At 46.1% G+C, this 13,532-nt stretch overlaps 1 protein-coding gene and 1 non-coding gene across 2 annotated transcripts in view; both read left to right on the forward strand.

The window, feature by feature from the left end:
• Positions 1–13,532, forward strand: part of LOC126089903 (uncharacterized) — a 68,332-nt gene that overhangs the window by 21,159 nt on the left and 33,641 nt on the right. The window lies entirely within an intron of this gene.
• Trnai-uau (transfer RNA isoleucine (anticodon UAU)) lies at positions 12,924–12,998 on the forward strand. The gene has a single exon. It is a non-coding gene; the product is annotated as a tRNA-Ile (tRNA).

Genomic DNA, 13,532 nt, shown 5'->3' on the forward strand with positions numbered 1-13,532 from the left:
CCAATTTCTCTGCATCGTTCAGCGTCACTAACCATTTAAAAACTTGCAATGCGGCAAGTTCAACAAAAATCGTAAGGCTACATGCTCTCCACAGCCGCAGAAAGAAAATTATATTCTCACGGATGGAGTTCGGACTCGCGCTTTGGTTTCTTGTCAGTTATCTTCGCTATAGCCACCGACAATTTAATTAGAGACATTCTTCCATATGAACTTTTCTTAGGGAACGCGGAAAAGTTAGGCTAGTTAGACTCTTCAACTCTCGTTTCGCATGATCCAAAAATAAATTCCATCTGGACTTTCTATTTTTAATTTCCATACATGACTTTACTTGAACCCTTTAGTTTCCAAACGAGCTACAGTTCCTGTTCTGATGACCTCCTTGACGACTCAAAATCGATCAGTTACAATAAAAGAACTGTTAGAGGAATTATTTTGGATATTATTGTAGTTGTCCAAGTGTGATATGCCCACAGAAGCAGGTGCAATGCTTAAAATGTAATCTAACAGTTAAGTATTGAGGGAGATTAAAACAAAGAATTCACATTTTTAAGAGGGGTTATTCCTATTTAGGTTCCCTGTTCCCACTTCGGACGGATCTCGGTAGCTTTCCTTGAACAAGTTTATGCCCCATTTCCTGACACGTTCCCGTGTAATCAAAGCTTATGCTCCGCTACAGAGCGGACGATAAACTCCAACCTTCCTTCCGTGCTTCTCAAGTAGTTTACTCGTTGAATTCCTATGTCTGATAACGTTGTGGTCTACATTGAAATGCTATACAGTATACTGACTCACTTGTATTCACAAGTGTCGTTTACGATACCTACTTGATGGACATGAATTCGCCTGACAAACGCTCAGATCTTGAAAGGAAATGTTTGCTATATAAATATATCGTTACTTCAATGCCATCCTGTGCTTCCTGTTAATTCGTACATATGCGTGGTTTCCAAACGACGTTTCACACGCTATGTCAGGGACTACTTGATAAACAGTTTGGGAAATGATTGTTTTGTAGTGTGACCAGCTCGATCGCTAGATACAATGCCGGAGGATTATTACAGGGTGATTCAAAAAGAATACCACAACTTTAGGAATTTAAAACTCTGCAACGACAAAAGGCAGAGCTAAGCACTATCTGTCGGCGAATTAAGGGAGCTATAAAGTTTCATTTAGTTGTACATTTGTTCGCTTGAGGCGCTGTTGACTAGGCGTCAGCGTCAGTTGATGCTAAGATGGCGACCGCTCAACAGAAAGCTTTTTGTGTTATTGAGCACGGCAGAAGTGAATCGACGACAGTTGTTCAGCGTGCATTTCGAACGAAGTATGGTGTTAAACCTCCTGATAGGTGGTGTATTCAACGTTGGTATAAACAGTTTACAGAGAATGGTTGTTTGTGCAAAGGGAAAAGTTCTGGACGGCCGAGAACGAGTGATGAAAATGTAGCACGCATCCAGCAAGCATTTGTTCGCAGCCCAGGAAAATCGACTCGCAGAGCTAGCAGAGAGCTGCAAATTCCACAATCATGGATGAAGCGCCACCACATTGGCACTTATGTGTCCGTAACTACCTGAACGTCAACTACCCGAGGCGATGGATCGGCCGCCAGGCAGCCCGTGACAGAGCACTTCATCACTGGCCTCCAAGAAGCCCTGATCTTACCCCTGCGATTTTTTCTTATGGGGGTATGTTAAGGATATGGTGTTTCGGCCGCCTCTCCCAGCCACCATTGATGATTTGAAACGAGAAATAACAGCAGCTATCCAAACTGTTACGCCTGATATGCTACAGAGAGTGTGGAACGAGTTGGAGTATCGGGTTGATATTGCTCGAGTGTCTGGAGGGGGCCATATTGAACATCTCTGAACTTGTATTTGAGTTAAAAAAAACCTTTTTCAATACTCTTTGTAGTGATGTATAACAGAAGGTTATATTATGTTTCTTTCATTAAATACACATTTTTAAATTTGTAGTATTCTTTTTGAATCAACCTGTATTTCTGCGATCATGGGACGACCATCACTTTCTATGCTACAGTGCTTGACAAAAAAAAAAAAAAAAAGTGAAGCAACTACACGTGGAGGAACAAACAGAACGGAACTTCACAGGTTGAGATGGTATGTGTTTTTATTTCAGTGATTACAAAATCGAATCAAAAATACAAAGAACTTGGCATTATGGGACCACTTACACTGAGGTCACAAATGTTATGGGATACCTCCTGATTAGTGTCGGACTTCCTTTTTCCTGGCGTAGTGCAACAGTTTCACATGCTGTGGACCCAACAAGTCGTTGCAAGTCCCCTGCAGAAATATTGAGCCATGCTGCCTCTATAGCCGTCCATAAATGCGAAATTGTTGCCGGTGCAGGATGTCGTGCACGAACTGACCTCTCGATTATATCCCATAAACGTTTGATGGGATTCAAGCCGGGCGATCTGGGTGGCTTAGTCATTCGATTGACTTGTCCAGAACGTGCTTCAAACCAGTCACGAACAACTGTGACGCGGTCAGATGACATCGTTGTTTGAGAACATGAAGTCCATGAATGGTTACAGGTGTTCTCCAAGTTGCCGAACATAACCATTGCCAGTCAATGATTATTTCAGTTAGACCATAGGACCCAGTGCATACCATGTAAACACAGCCCACGCCATTATGGAGCCCCCACCAGCTTGCACAGTGCCTTGTTGACAACTTGGGTCCATGGCTTCGTGGTGTCTGCGCCACATTTGATTCCTATCATCAGCTCTAACTAACCGAGATTGGGACTCATCTCACCAGGTCACGGTTTTCCAGTCGTCTAGGGGCCAACCGATATGTCACGAGCCCAGGAGAGATGTAGGCCCAAAATCATTGATTGACTTTAGATTAATATTGAAGGAGTTGGGTATCACTCAACCGTGCTGCCTGACATTCAGAAAGTAAGATGAGTGACTGTGACAGACAGGCTAACTTCCATGACAAGGGGCCAGACCTAGTGTTACCAGGTAACGATTACCGCCGTAACAGAGATTCCTTGTGGTAGTGCCATTCTTCCCGTCTGGGAATCAAGTAATGTTGCCAGCTTAAATGGAGACACACGTAAGACTACGATATAAGGAAGTGGACAGTGAAATATCGATGTTTGGATCGTGCCGGAAAGTGTGCACGGATAAACGAAATGGTTAAGACCACGACTACCGATAAGCAGCACAGAGACACTGTCCGGCAGAATTTTTCATATTTCACTATTGGTACATATGTCACTATCTCTACGCATTGAAGTTGATGTCATGAAATTCACATTCTGCAAACGATTTAGAATAACATTTAATACAGCTTCTGATCGTCAAATCACACGTAAATTTGTAGGGAAACTTACAGTGTAACGTGGACTCCAAACCACGATGCAATTCAGCAATTTTCACATTAATACACAGTCCCAGAGCCGAAAAAAGTGATAAATGACTGATAAAAAGAATAGGACTCACCAGGAATCGAACCCCACAACTTCATAGTTTGGCACATGCCCACAGAGCCACTGATTTATGAATACCGTAACCAGTCACGGCGCTATGTGACTGAGGTGAAAAAAGTCATGCGGTAGCGATATGCACAAAAAAATGGTTCAAATGGCTCTGAGCACTATGGGACTTAACATCTATGGTCATCAGTCCCCTAGAACTTAGAACTACTTAAACCTAACTAACCTAAGGACAGCACACAACACCCAGCCATCACGAGGCAGAGAAAATCCCTGACCCCGCCGGGAATCTAACCCGGGAACCCGGGCGTGGGAAGCGAGAACGCTACCGCACGACCACGAGATGCGGGCCGATATGCACATATACAGATAGCGGCAGTGTCGCGTACACAAGGTATAAAATGGCAGTGCATTGGCGGAACTGCCATTTATACTCAGGTGATTCATGTGAAAAGGTGTCCGACGTGATTAGGGCCGCACGACGGGAATTCAGGGACTTTCAATGCGGAATAGTAGTTGGAGCTACACGCTTGGGACACTCCATTTTGGAAATCGTTAGGGAATTCAGTATTCCGAGATCCACAGCGTCAAGACTGTGCCGAGAATACCAAATGTGAGGCATTACCTCTTTCCACGGCCAAAGCTGTGGGCGAAGGCCTTCACTTAACAACTGAGGGCAGCGGCCTTTGCGTAGAGTTGTCAGTGCTAACAGACAAGCAACAGTGCTTGAAATAACTGCAGAATCAATGTGGGACGTAAGACAAACGTATCCGTTACGAAAGGGCGGCGAAATTTGGGTTAATGGCCTATGGTAGCAGAAGATCGACGCGAGTACCCAGGGTAAAGCCCGACGTCGCCTGCTGCTTCTTTCGTGGGCTCGTTCAAAAATGGTTCAAATGGCTCTAAGCACTATGGGACTTAACACCTAAGGTCATCAGTCCCCTAGGCTTAGAACTACTTAAAGCTAACTAACCTAAGGACAGAACACACATCCATTCCCGAGGCAGGATTCCACCTTGCGACCATAGTAGCCGCGTGGTTCCGGACTGAAGCGCCTAGAACCGCCGGACCACAGTGGCCAGCCCTGGGCTCGTGACCATACTGGTTGGACCCGAAACGACTGAAAAACAGTGGCCTTGTCAAATGAGTCCCGATTCAGTTGGTAAGAGCAGATGGTAGGGCGCAGACCCCACGAAGTCATGGACCCAACTTGTCAACTATGCAAGCTGATTGTGGCTCTGTATAGTGTCGGCTATGTTTACATAGAATGGACTCGGTCCTCTGGTCCAACTGAATCGATAATTGACTGGAAATGGTCGTGTTTGGTTAGTGGCAGACCATCTGCAGCCATCGCAAACAACGATGGAATTTTCATGGATGACAAGGCGCCCTCTCATTGGGCCACAATTGTTTGCGAATGGTTTGAAGAACATTCTGGACGATTCGAGGAAATTACTTGGCCACCCAGGTGGCCCGACATGAATCCCATCGAACGTTTATGGGCCGGCCGTTGTGGCCGAGCGGTTCTAGGCGCTTCAGTCTGGAACCGCGCTGCTGCTATGGTCGCAGGTTCGAATCCTGACTCGGGTATGGATGTGTGATGATGTCCTTAGGTTAGTTAGGTTTAAGTAGTTCTAAGTTCTAGGGGATTTATGACCCCATATATTAAGTCCCATAGTGCTTAGAGCCATTTGAACCATTTTGAACGTTTATGGGACATAATCGAGAGGTTAGTTCGTGCACAAAATCCTTCACCGGCAACACTTCCGCAGTTATGGATGGCTACAGAGACAGCATGGATAAATATTTCTGAAGGGGGCCTCCAACGACTTGAGGAGCCCATGGCACGCCGAGGCATTGTACCACAGTCTAACACAGTGGTTCCCAACAGGTGGTCCGCGGACCCCCAGGGCTTCGCAAGCTATGCCAGAGGGGTCCTCAAGATGCTATTAGAATAAAAAATGTATTAAATATATTTCGCATGAGAACAGATTTTTTGTTTTGGACGCTTCCTGCAAGAGGAGAGCTTTAGTGAACGCTAACTTCTGCGTCTAGCGTCTTCCTACAGCGAAACCAAAAATAGAAAACGTATAAAAAAACTGTTAATTTGGCTTTTTTAGGTACTTGATATTGTGATATGGCAAGGTACCAATCATGTTCGATGAGGGGGTCCTCGAGAAAATTTTGTTGGGAACCCTTGGTCTAACATACCAGTCGCGACACTTCGCCTCGATTTTTCTGCCTACCGCTCCAGCAGCGCCCCAAGCTGGAGTTCGGCACGATTGTGAACACGAATAGTGGTTGTTTATTTTGATTTCTACAATGGTTTTTACAAGCGGGAGCGTATGTAGTACAATAAAGTGCAGCAATAACAAGAAGAAGACAGAACAGCTGTCTTTTTTTTTTAGGTTTCCTAAGGATCCTGAGAGGTATATAGCATCATGTTACTAAACTGTGTCGTCACGATTCACTTGTAAACTACAAGTGTATTAATGATTACTGTTTCGTTTTAGGAGCAGAAAATGGCTAGTTAATAGCAGACGAGAAGACCTTATGAAAAAGGACCCAGTTTACCTATATAATAATATTAGGTTTTGTTCGCTACATTTCGAACAAAACTAGTTCATGAACGCAGACAATAATAAACTCGTGTGGAATGCAGTACCCACACTGTTTGACATCCCAAATAAGCCACCTTAACTGACGATGAAGAGGAAACTGCCACAAAGATTCGGCAATCCATCTAAAGCTGTAAAACAGTCCTATGACAGAGAAGCAGCCAGTTCAGCTCTCCATGTATCAGTGCCAGATTCGTGTGAATCAATACAGACCTGCTTTGACGATGAAGTGGTTAGATTAAGTGCAGTTATTTGTGTCTTACAAAAGCATAATGTTTGGTATGTATTTCATTCTCTTCTGTTGTTAGTCACTTAATTTTCTTTGCTTCCTTCGTGTGATGACATTATTTTGTTATCACCTTGTTCGCTGACAGTTTGTTTGAAAATGATTCAAATACTTGGTTTTGCGTGAAATGTAATGTAATCAGATCATTATACTGTTTTCAACGTATTTCACCCACTATTTCGCAGTTGCTTGTACCACGTAGAATAATATAAAGATGAAGGTTGTACCTGCGGCAACAGGCGACAATGGCAAATAAAGTAGGCCTACCGAACGATAAATGAGCTGTCGATCGCTTTTGCATGTAGAGGTATATGTCTGTGCTTCTTATGTGTGAATCTGTGTGTTTATATTTTTTTGATATCAACGAGGTACGCTGCAATTCTATCCAACGTCACAAGTGCTTCTTCACGAATGTGTTGTAGCTTGCCACTCAATTCTTGGTTTTTGTCCATACTTGCGCTTATTTTAGAATCATTTTTAGAAACATATATGCCTTCTGATACTACACAAACCCTTGGAGGCAAGAAAATAACTCAAATATTTCGTAAATTACGTAGGAAATGGATGGAAAACAAACATTATGCTTACGACGCGTCTGATGTTCACCTTACTCGCCGCTTGGAGCGCTAGTGTCGCTCCATCTGTCACACGGTAACAACTTTTACAGCAGTGAGTGTCGCGACCGTTACGTTAGACTGTGATTGTACCACGCCGGACAAAATGAGGTCCGACACGAATAAGAAGGTATCCCATGACTTTTGTCACCTCAGTGCAACAGTCCTTTGTAGTTCCCCTGAAATTACATTTGTCGATCTTGGACCGGCTTGTTGACTTCTAGCTGCCAGTACTGGTCAGACACTCAGCAAGCTCGTATTTTGGTCAATAAGTAACAATATCGAACTTCACGACGTCAACGTGGGCGTTGCTGCCCACGGCGCTTTGGGCCTCTCAATGGAACAGAGTGACCTGAGTTTCTGCAGATCTCTGTCTGCGGACTGCCTGTTGATTTTCGCTCTCAAAACTAACCCTAATGTGTGAGCACAAAGAATGTTCCACAATTCTGCAACGCTAGGATGTTACAGATATAGATCTAAAGAGTCTCGAGTCCTGCCCATTCCGCCACATCGCTCGGGAAGAGGAAAAAGGGAACTATGAATCGAGATGTGCCACCAAGCCTCGTCTCGTCCATTACATTGCTCGTCCCGGCGGTCTCGTCGCGGCCGCCACGCAGCTGAGGCCGGCGCGGCCGCTTCCCGCTTCCCGTTTCGCGGAGCCGTGGCCCGTTACTGGCGCCGGCTCGTCGTCTCCGGCCGGCCCCGCCCGTTACACCAGCCAGCAGCCGCACGACCTGCCAGCAGCGACGCCCACGCACTCCGACGTTCCGCTCCCCGAACCTGCACTTCGCCCAGTAACCTGTGACTGCTGCAGAGTATTAACAAGCCTCTACGCCATCGACCGCACTGCGAGGCTGTCGCGACTAGTAAGATCGGCTGACAATAGTAAAATATGAGCAATCTAATGTAGTAGAATTAAAACAGGCGATGTGGAGGGAATCAGATGAGGAAATTGGGTACTAAAAGTAGTAAATGAGTTTCGCTATTTGAGCGGCAAAACACACTGACGAAAAAAAGTTGCAACACCAAAAAATAATTAATGTAGAGTACTGAAATTTCGGGAAGACATTCGTCTAAGTAACATACACCACGAAGATGAAGTGCTACAGACACGAAATTTAACCGACAGGAAGAAGATACTGTGATATGTAAATGATTAGCTTTTCAGACCATTCACACAACGCTGGCGCCGATGGCGACACCTACAATGTGCTGACATGAGGAAACTTTCCAACCCACTTCTCATACACAAACAGCACTTGACCGGCGTTGGCTGGTGAAACGTTGTTGTGATGCCTCCTGCAAGGAGGAGAAATGCGTACCATCACGTTTCCGACTTTGATAAAGGTCGGATTGTAGCCTATCGCGTTTGCGGTTTATCGTATCGCGACACCCTGCTCACATTGGTCGAGATCCAATGACTGTTAGCAGAATATAGAATCGGTGGGTTTAGGACGGTAATACGGAACGCCGTGCTGGATCCCAACAACCTCGTATCACTAGCAGTCGAGATGACAGGCATCTTATCCGCATGGCTGTAACGGATCGTGCAGCCACGACTCGATCCCTGATGGGGACGTTTGCAAGACAGCAACCATCTGCATGAACAGTTCGACGACGTTTGCAGCGGCATGGACTGTCAGCTCGGAGACCATGGTTGCAGTTACCCTTGACCGTGCATCACAGTTGGGAGCGCCTGCGATGGTGTACTCAACGACGAACCTGGGTGTACGAATGGCAAAACGTCATTTTTTCATATGAATCCAGGTTCTGTTTACAGCATCATGATGGTGCATCCGTGTTTGGCGACATCGCGGTGAACACACATTGGAAGCGTGTATTCTTGATCGCCATACTGGCGTATCACCCGGCGTGATGGTATGGGGTGCCATTGGTTACACGTCTCGTTCACCTCTTGTTCGCATTTACGGCACTTTGAACAGTGGACGTTACATTTCAGATCTGTTACGACCCGTGCCTCTACCCTTCATTCGATCCCTGCGAAACCCTACATTTCAGCAGGATGATGCACGACCGCATGTTGCAGGTCCTGTTCAGGCCTTTCTGCATACAGAAAATGTTCCACTGCTGCCATGGCCAGCACATTCTCCGGGTCTCTCACCAATTGAAAACGTCTGGTCAATGGTGGCCGAGCAACTGGCTCGTCACAATACGCGTCACTATTCTTGATGAACTGTGGTATCGTGTTGAAGCTGCATGGGCAGCTGTACCTGTACACGCCATCCAAGCTCTGTATGACTCAATGCCCAGGCGTATCAAGGCCGTTATTAGGGGCAGAGGTGGTTGTTCTGGGTATTGATTTTTCAGGATCTATGCACCCAAATTGCGTGAAAATGTAACCACATGTCAGTTCCAGTATAATATATTTGTCCAATGAATACCCGTTTATCATCTGCATTTCTTCTTGGTTTAGCAATTTTAATGGCCAGTAGTGTATTTAAGTGATTAAAATTGAAAAATGGTTCAAATTGCTCTGAGCACTATGGGACTTAGCTTCTGAGGTCATCAGTCCCCTAGAACTTAGAACTACTTAAACCTAACTAACCTAAGGACCTCAAACAAATACATGCCCGAGGCAGGATTCGGACCTGCGACCGTAGCGGTCACGCGGTTCCAGACTGTAGCGCCAAGAACCGCTCGGCCACCACGGCCGGCTAACATTGAAAGCTCACAGGTTAATGTAAGAGCGAGATAAGTCATCGCTATTGTGAAATGCTGGATTAACAACCGATGTAACAGCCGGAATGTTGCAAGCAAGCAAACATGTATGCATTGTGTTGTTAAGGTGCCGGATGTCAGTTTGTGGGATATAGTTCTATGCCTATTGCACTTGGTCGGTCAACAGAGGGGCGGTTAATGCTGTTTGTGAATAACGCTGTAGGTGTCGTCCGATGACGTTCCATATGTGCTCGATTGGAGAAAGATATGGTGATCGAGCAGGTCAAGGCAAAATGACGACACTCTGTAGAGCATGTTGGGCTACAACAGCTGTATATGGGCGAGCGCTATTCTGCTGGAGAACATCCCCTGGAATCCTGTTCATGAATGACAGCACAGCAGGTCGAATAAATTGATTGCCTTCGTACGAAATTGCACCTCAGACCATAACTCCAGGTGTAGGTTCAGTGTGCCTAGCACGCAGACAGATTGGTTGCGGACCCTCAACTGTTCTCATTCTAACCAACACATGGCCATCAATTGCACCAAGGCAGAAACTGCTTTCATCAGAAAACACAACAGACCTCCATCCTGCCCTGCAATGAGTTCTCGCTTGACCCCAATTGGTTCAAATGGCTCTAAGCACTATGGGACTTAACATCTGAGGTCATCAGTCCCCTAGACTTAGAATTACTTAAACCTAACTAACCTAAGGACATCACACACGTCCATGCCTGAGGCAGGATTTGATCCTGTGACCGTAGCAGCAGCGCGGTTCCGGACTGAAGCGCCTAGAACCGCTCGGTCACAGTGGCCGGCTTCGCTTGACACTACTGGTTTGGGGCCAGTGGAACTGTCCTTGAAGTATCCGATTAGTAGCAGTTCGTTACGTTAGTGTGATGCCAACTGCTACTCAAATTGCTGCTGCAGATGCAGTACGATGCGTCAGAGCCGTACTCCGAACAAGATGTCCTTTCCTCTTGGTAGTGCCACGTTGCTGTCCGGAGCCCAGTCTTCTTGTGATCGTACGTTTTCGTGACCACCGCTACCAGCAATCAAGTACAGTGGCTATATTCCTCTAAAACCTTTCGGCAATATCGCAGAAGGAACTTCCAGTTTCCCGTAGTCCTGTTACACTTCCTCGTTTAAACTCAGTGAGCTGTTAATAATAGCGCCTTTGCCGCCTCAAAGGTATTCTTGACTATCATCATCCCACTAAGTCCAGTCCCAAAGGTAATTGACGCTCACGACCGTCACGGCCTGTTTTTAAAGCAAACCTGATTTGTATCCTTAGTAGTAGCGTTACTAGCGCCGCTCTTACGCGATTGGCGCGAAATTGGAATAGACATCATTTTTCAGATGTAGAAACACACCTACCAACTTTCTTTTATGTCACACAATTACTTCTTGATGGTGAGATTTTTTTCCGTCCGGTGTACAACGGGTGAACAAAAATATGGGAATACCAAAAATTACCATTCCTAATACGGTATAGGAAAACCATTGGCATCCCAAAAAGCTTCCAGCCTTCTCGGAATGGGTAAATAAAGATTCTGTAGAGTTTTCAAGGGAATCATATACCACCCTCCCTGAACAATAGCGGGAAGTTCAGCTAATGATGATGGAGGTGGACAGCGATCACGCACCCTTCTCTTCAAAGTAGACTACAAAGAGCTCAATAATATTAAGATCTGGTGACTATGATAGCTTGCAGAGATGCAACAGTTCATCCTCGTACTAACAAAATTAGTACTGGACGAGGAGGAGGAGATTAGTGTTTAACGTCCCGTCGACAACGAGGTCATTAGAGACGGAGCGCAAGCTCGGGTGAGGAAAGGATGGGCAAGGAAATCGGCCGTGCCCTTTCACAGGAACCATCCCGGCATTTGCCTGAAGCGATTTAGGGAAATCACGGAAAACCTAAATCAGGATGGCCGGAGACGGGATTGAACCGTCGTCCTCCCGAATGCGAGTCCAGTGTGCTAACCACTGCGCCACCTCGCTCGGTAGTACTGGACGATCCGAACGGTGTGAACACGGGTCCTCTCGTCTTGGAACATAGCATCACCACTGGAAAACAAACAGTGTACCATGGGATGGACCTGATGGGCCAAAATGGTCACGTAATCCTTGGCAGTAATGCACTCTGCAGAGTAACCTTGGATCCCATGGAAGACCATTATACGGCCGCCCGAAGTATCGCCGAAAAGCCACCATGTTTCACTCTTGCGACGTGAACTCGGCCAGAAGTTGGAGATAACGTGCAGAACGTGCAACAAGACCCACCCTACCAAATGACATTCTCCCATTGCCACAGGATCCAGGTTTTATGGGTTCGATTTCACGTTTCTCTGATTATTGGCGTTGGAATTCCAGCTGGTCCTGCAATAACGCGTTCATAGAGCTCCCTTCGTGTTATTTTGGTGCCGCGCGAAGTGGCCGTACGGTGTGAGGCGTCATGTCGCGGACTGCGCGGCCCGTCCCGCCGGAGGTTAGAGGCCTCCCTCAGGCATGGGTGTGTGTATTGTTCTTAGCATAAGTTAGTTTAAGTTAAATGATAATTATTCAAGTGGTTCAAATGGCTCAGAGCACTATGGGACTTAACTTCTGAGGTCATCAGTCCCCCTAGAACTTAGAACTACTAAAACTAACTAACCTAAGGACATCACACACATCCATGCCCGAGGCAGGATTCGAACCTGCGACCGTAGCGGTCGCGCGGTTCCAGATTGTAGCGCCTAGAACCGCTCGGACACCCCGGCCGGCCCAATGATAATTAAATCGAAACCTTAGCTGCCGGCAGGTGTTGATACACATGAAAGGGGACAGTTGAAAATGTGTGTCCCGACCGGTACTCGAACCCGGGATCTCCTGCTTACATAGCACACACTCTATCCATCTGAGACACCGAGGGCACAGATGATGGTGCGACTGCAGGGACTTATCCCTTGCTCGCTTCCCGAGAGACTCACATTCCCAACTGTCCACAACCTACAGTCGTAATGCTCCTTATAGATATTTGCCCATTCACTCATTATTCGCGGCAGACTAAGCTGCCGAATCCCGTAAGAGTTCGGGCAAAGCCTGTGCATTCGCACAGAAGAAGGTCAATGGCCAGGTAGCCTTTAACTATATGAAGATAGTATCTGTTCCCGAAAGAACGGATAGCGTAGATGACCGTGCTGCTTCTCTAGAATGAAATGATAGTTAAATCGAAACCCTTAGCTGCCGACAGGTGTTGATACACATCGCACTATCCTCTGTGCCCTCGGTGGCTCAGATGGATAGAGTGTCTGCCATATAAGCAGGAGATCCCGGGTTCGAGTCCCGGTCGGGGCACACATTTTCAATTGTGTCCTTTGATGTATATCAACACCTGTCGGCAGCTAAGGGTTTCGATCTAATTATCATTTCATTCTGTAGAAGCTGCACGGTCATCAATGGTATCTGTTCTTTCGGGAACAGATACTATCTTCATATATTTTAAGTTAGTTTACGTAGTGTGTAAGTCTAGGGACCTATGACCTAAGCAGTTTGGTCCCTTAGGAATTCACGACATTTGAACATTTTATTTTGGTGCTGAGAGGGTTCGGAAATGTGACGTTCAGTTCTGCTGTAATTTTTGTAGCTGATGTCCTCTTTATTTTACGTCACAATCCTTATTTATGACCGCTTGTAACGATACTCACCACATACTATAGTCCACTTTGTGAACTAACGCATGCTTTTCAGCCTGTATGCGGTCTAAATCATCGATTTGATGCCTCTTGAAACACCAGACATTTTGGCTACCTTGCTTACTGAAGCGCCCACAATAAGAACACCAACAATTTACCCACGTCCGAAGTCACTCAGCTACGACGTAATGCACTC

This window comes from Schistocerca cancellata, chromosome 1 (genome assembly GCF_023864275.1).
Source record: "Schistocerca cancellata isolate TAMUIC-IGC-003103 chromosome 1, iqSchCanc2.1, whole genome shotgun sequence".
NCBI classification, from domain to species: Eukaryota; Metazoa; Arthropoda; class Insecta; order Orthoptera; family Acrididae; genus Schistocerca; species Schistocerca cancellata.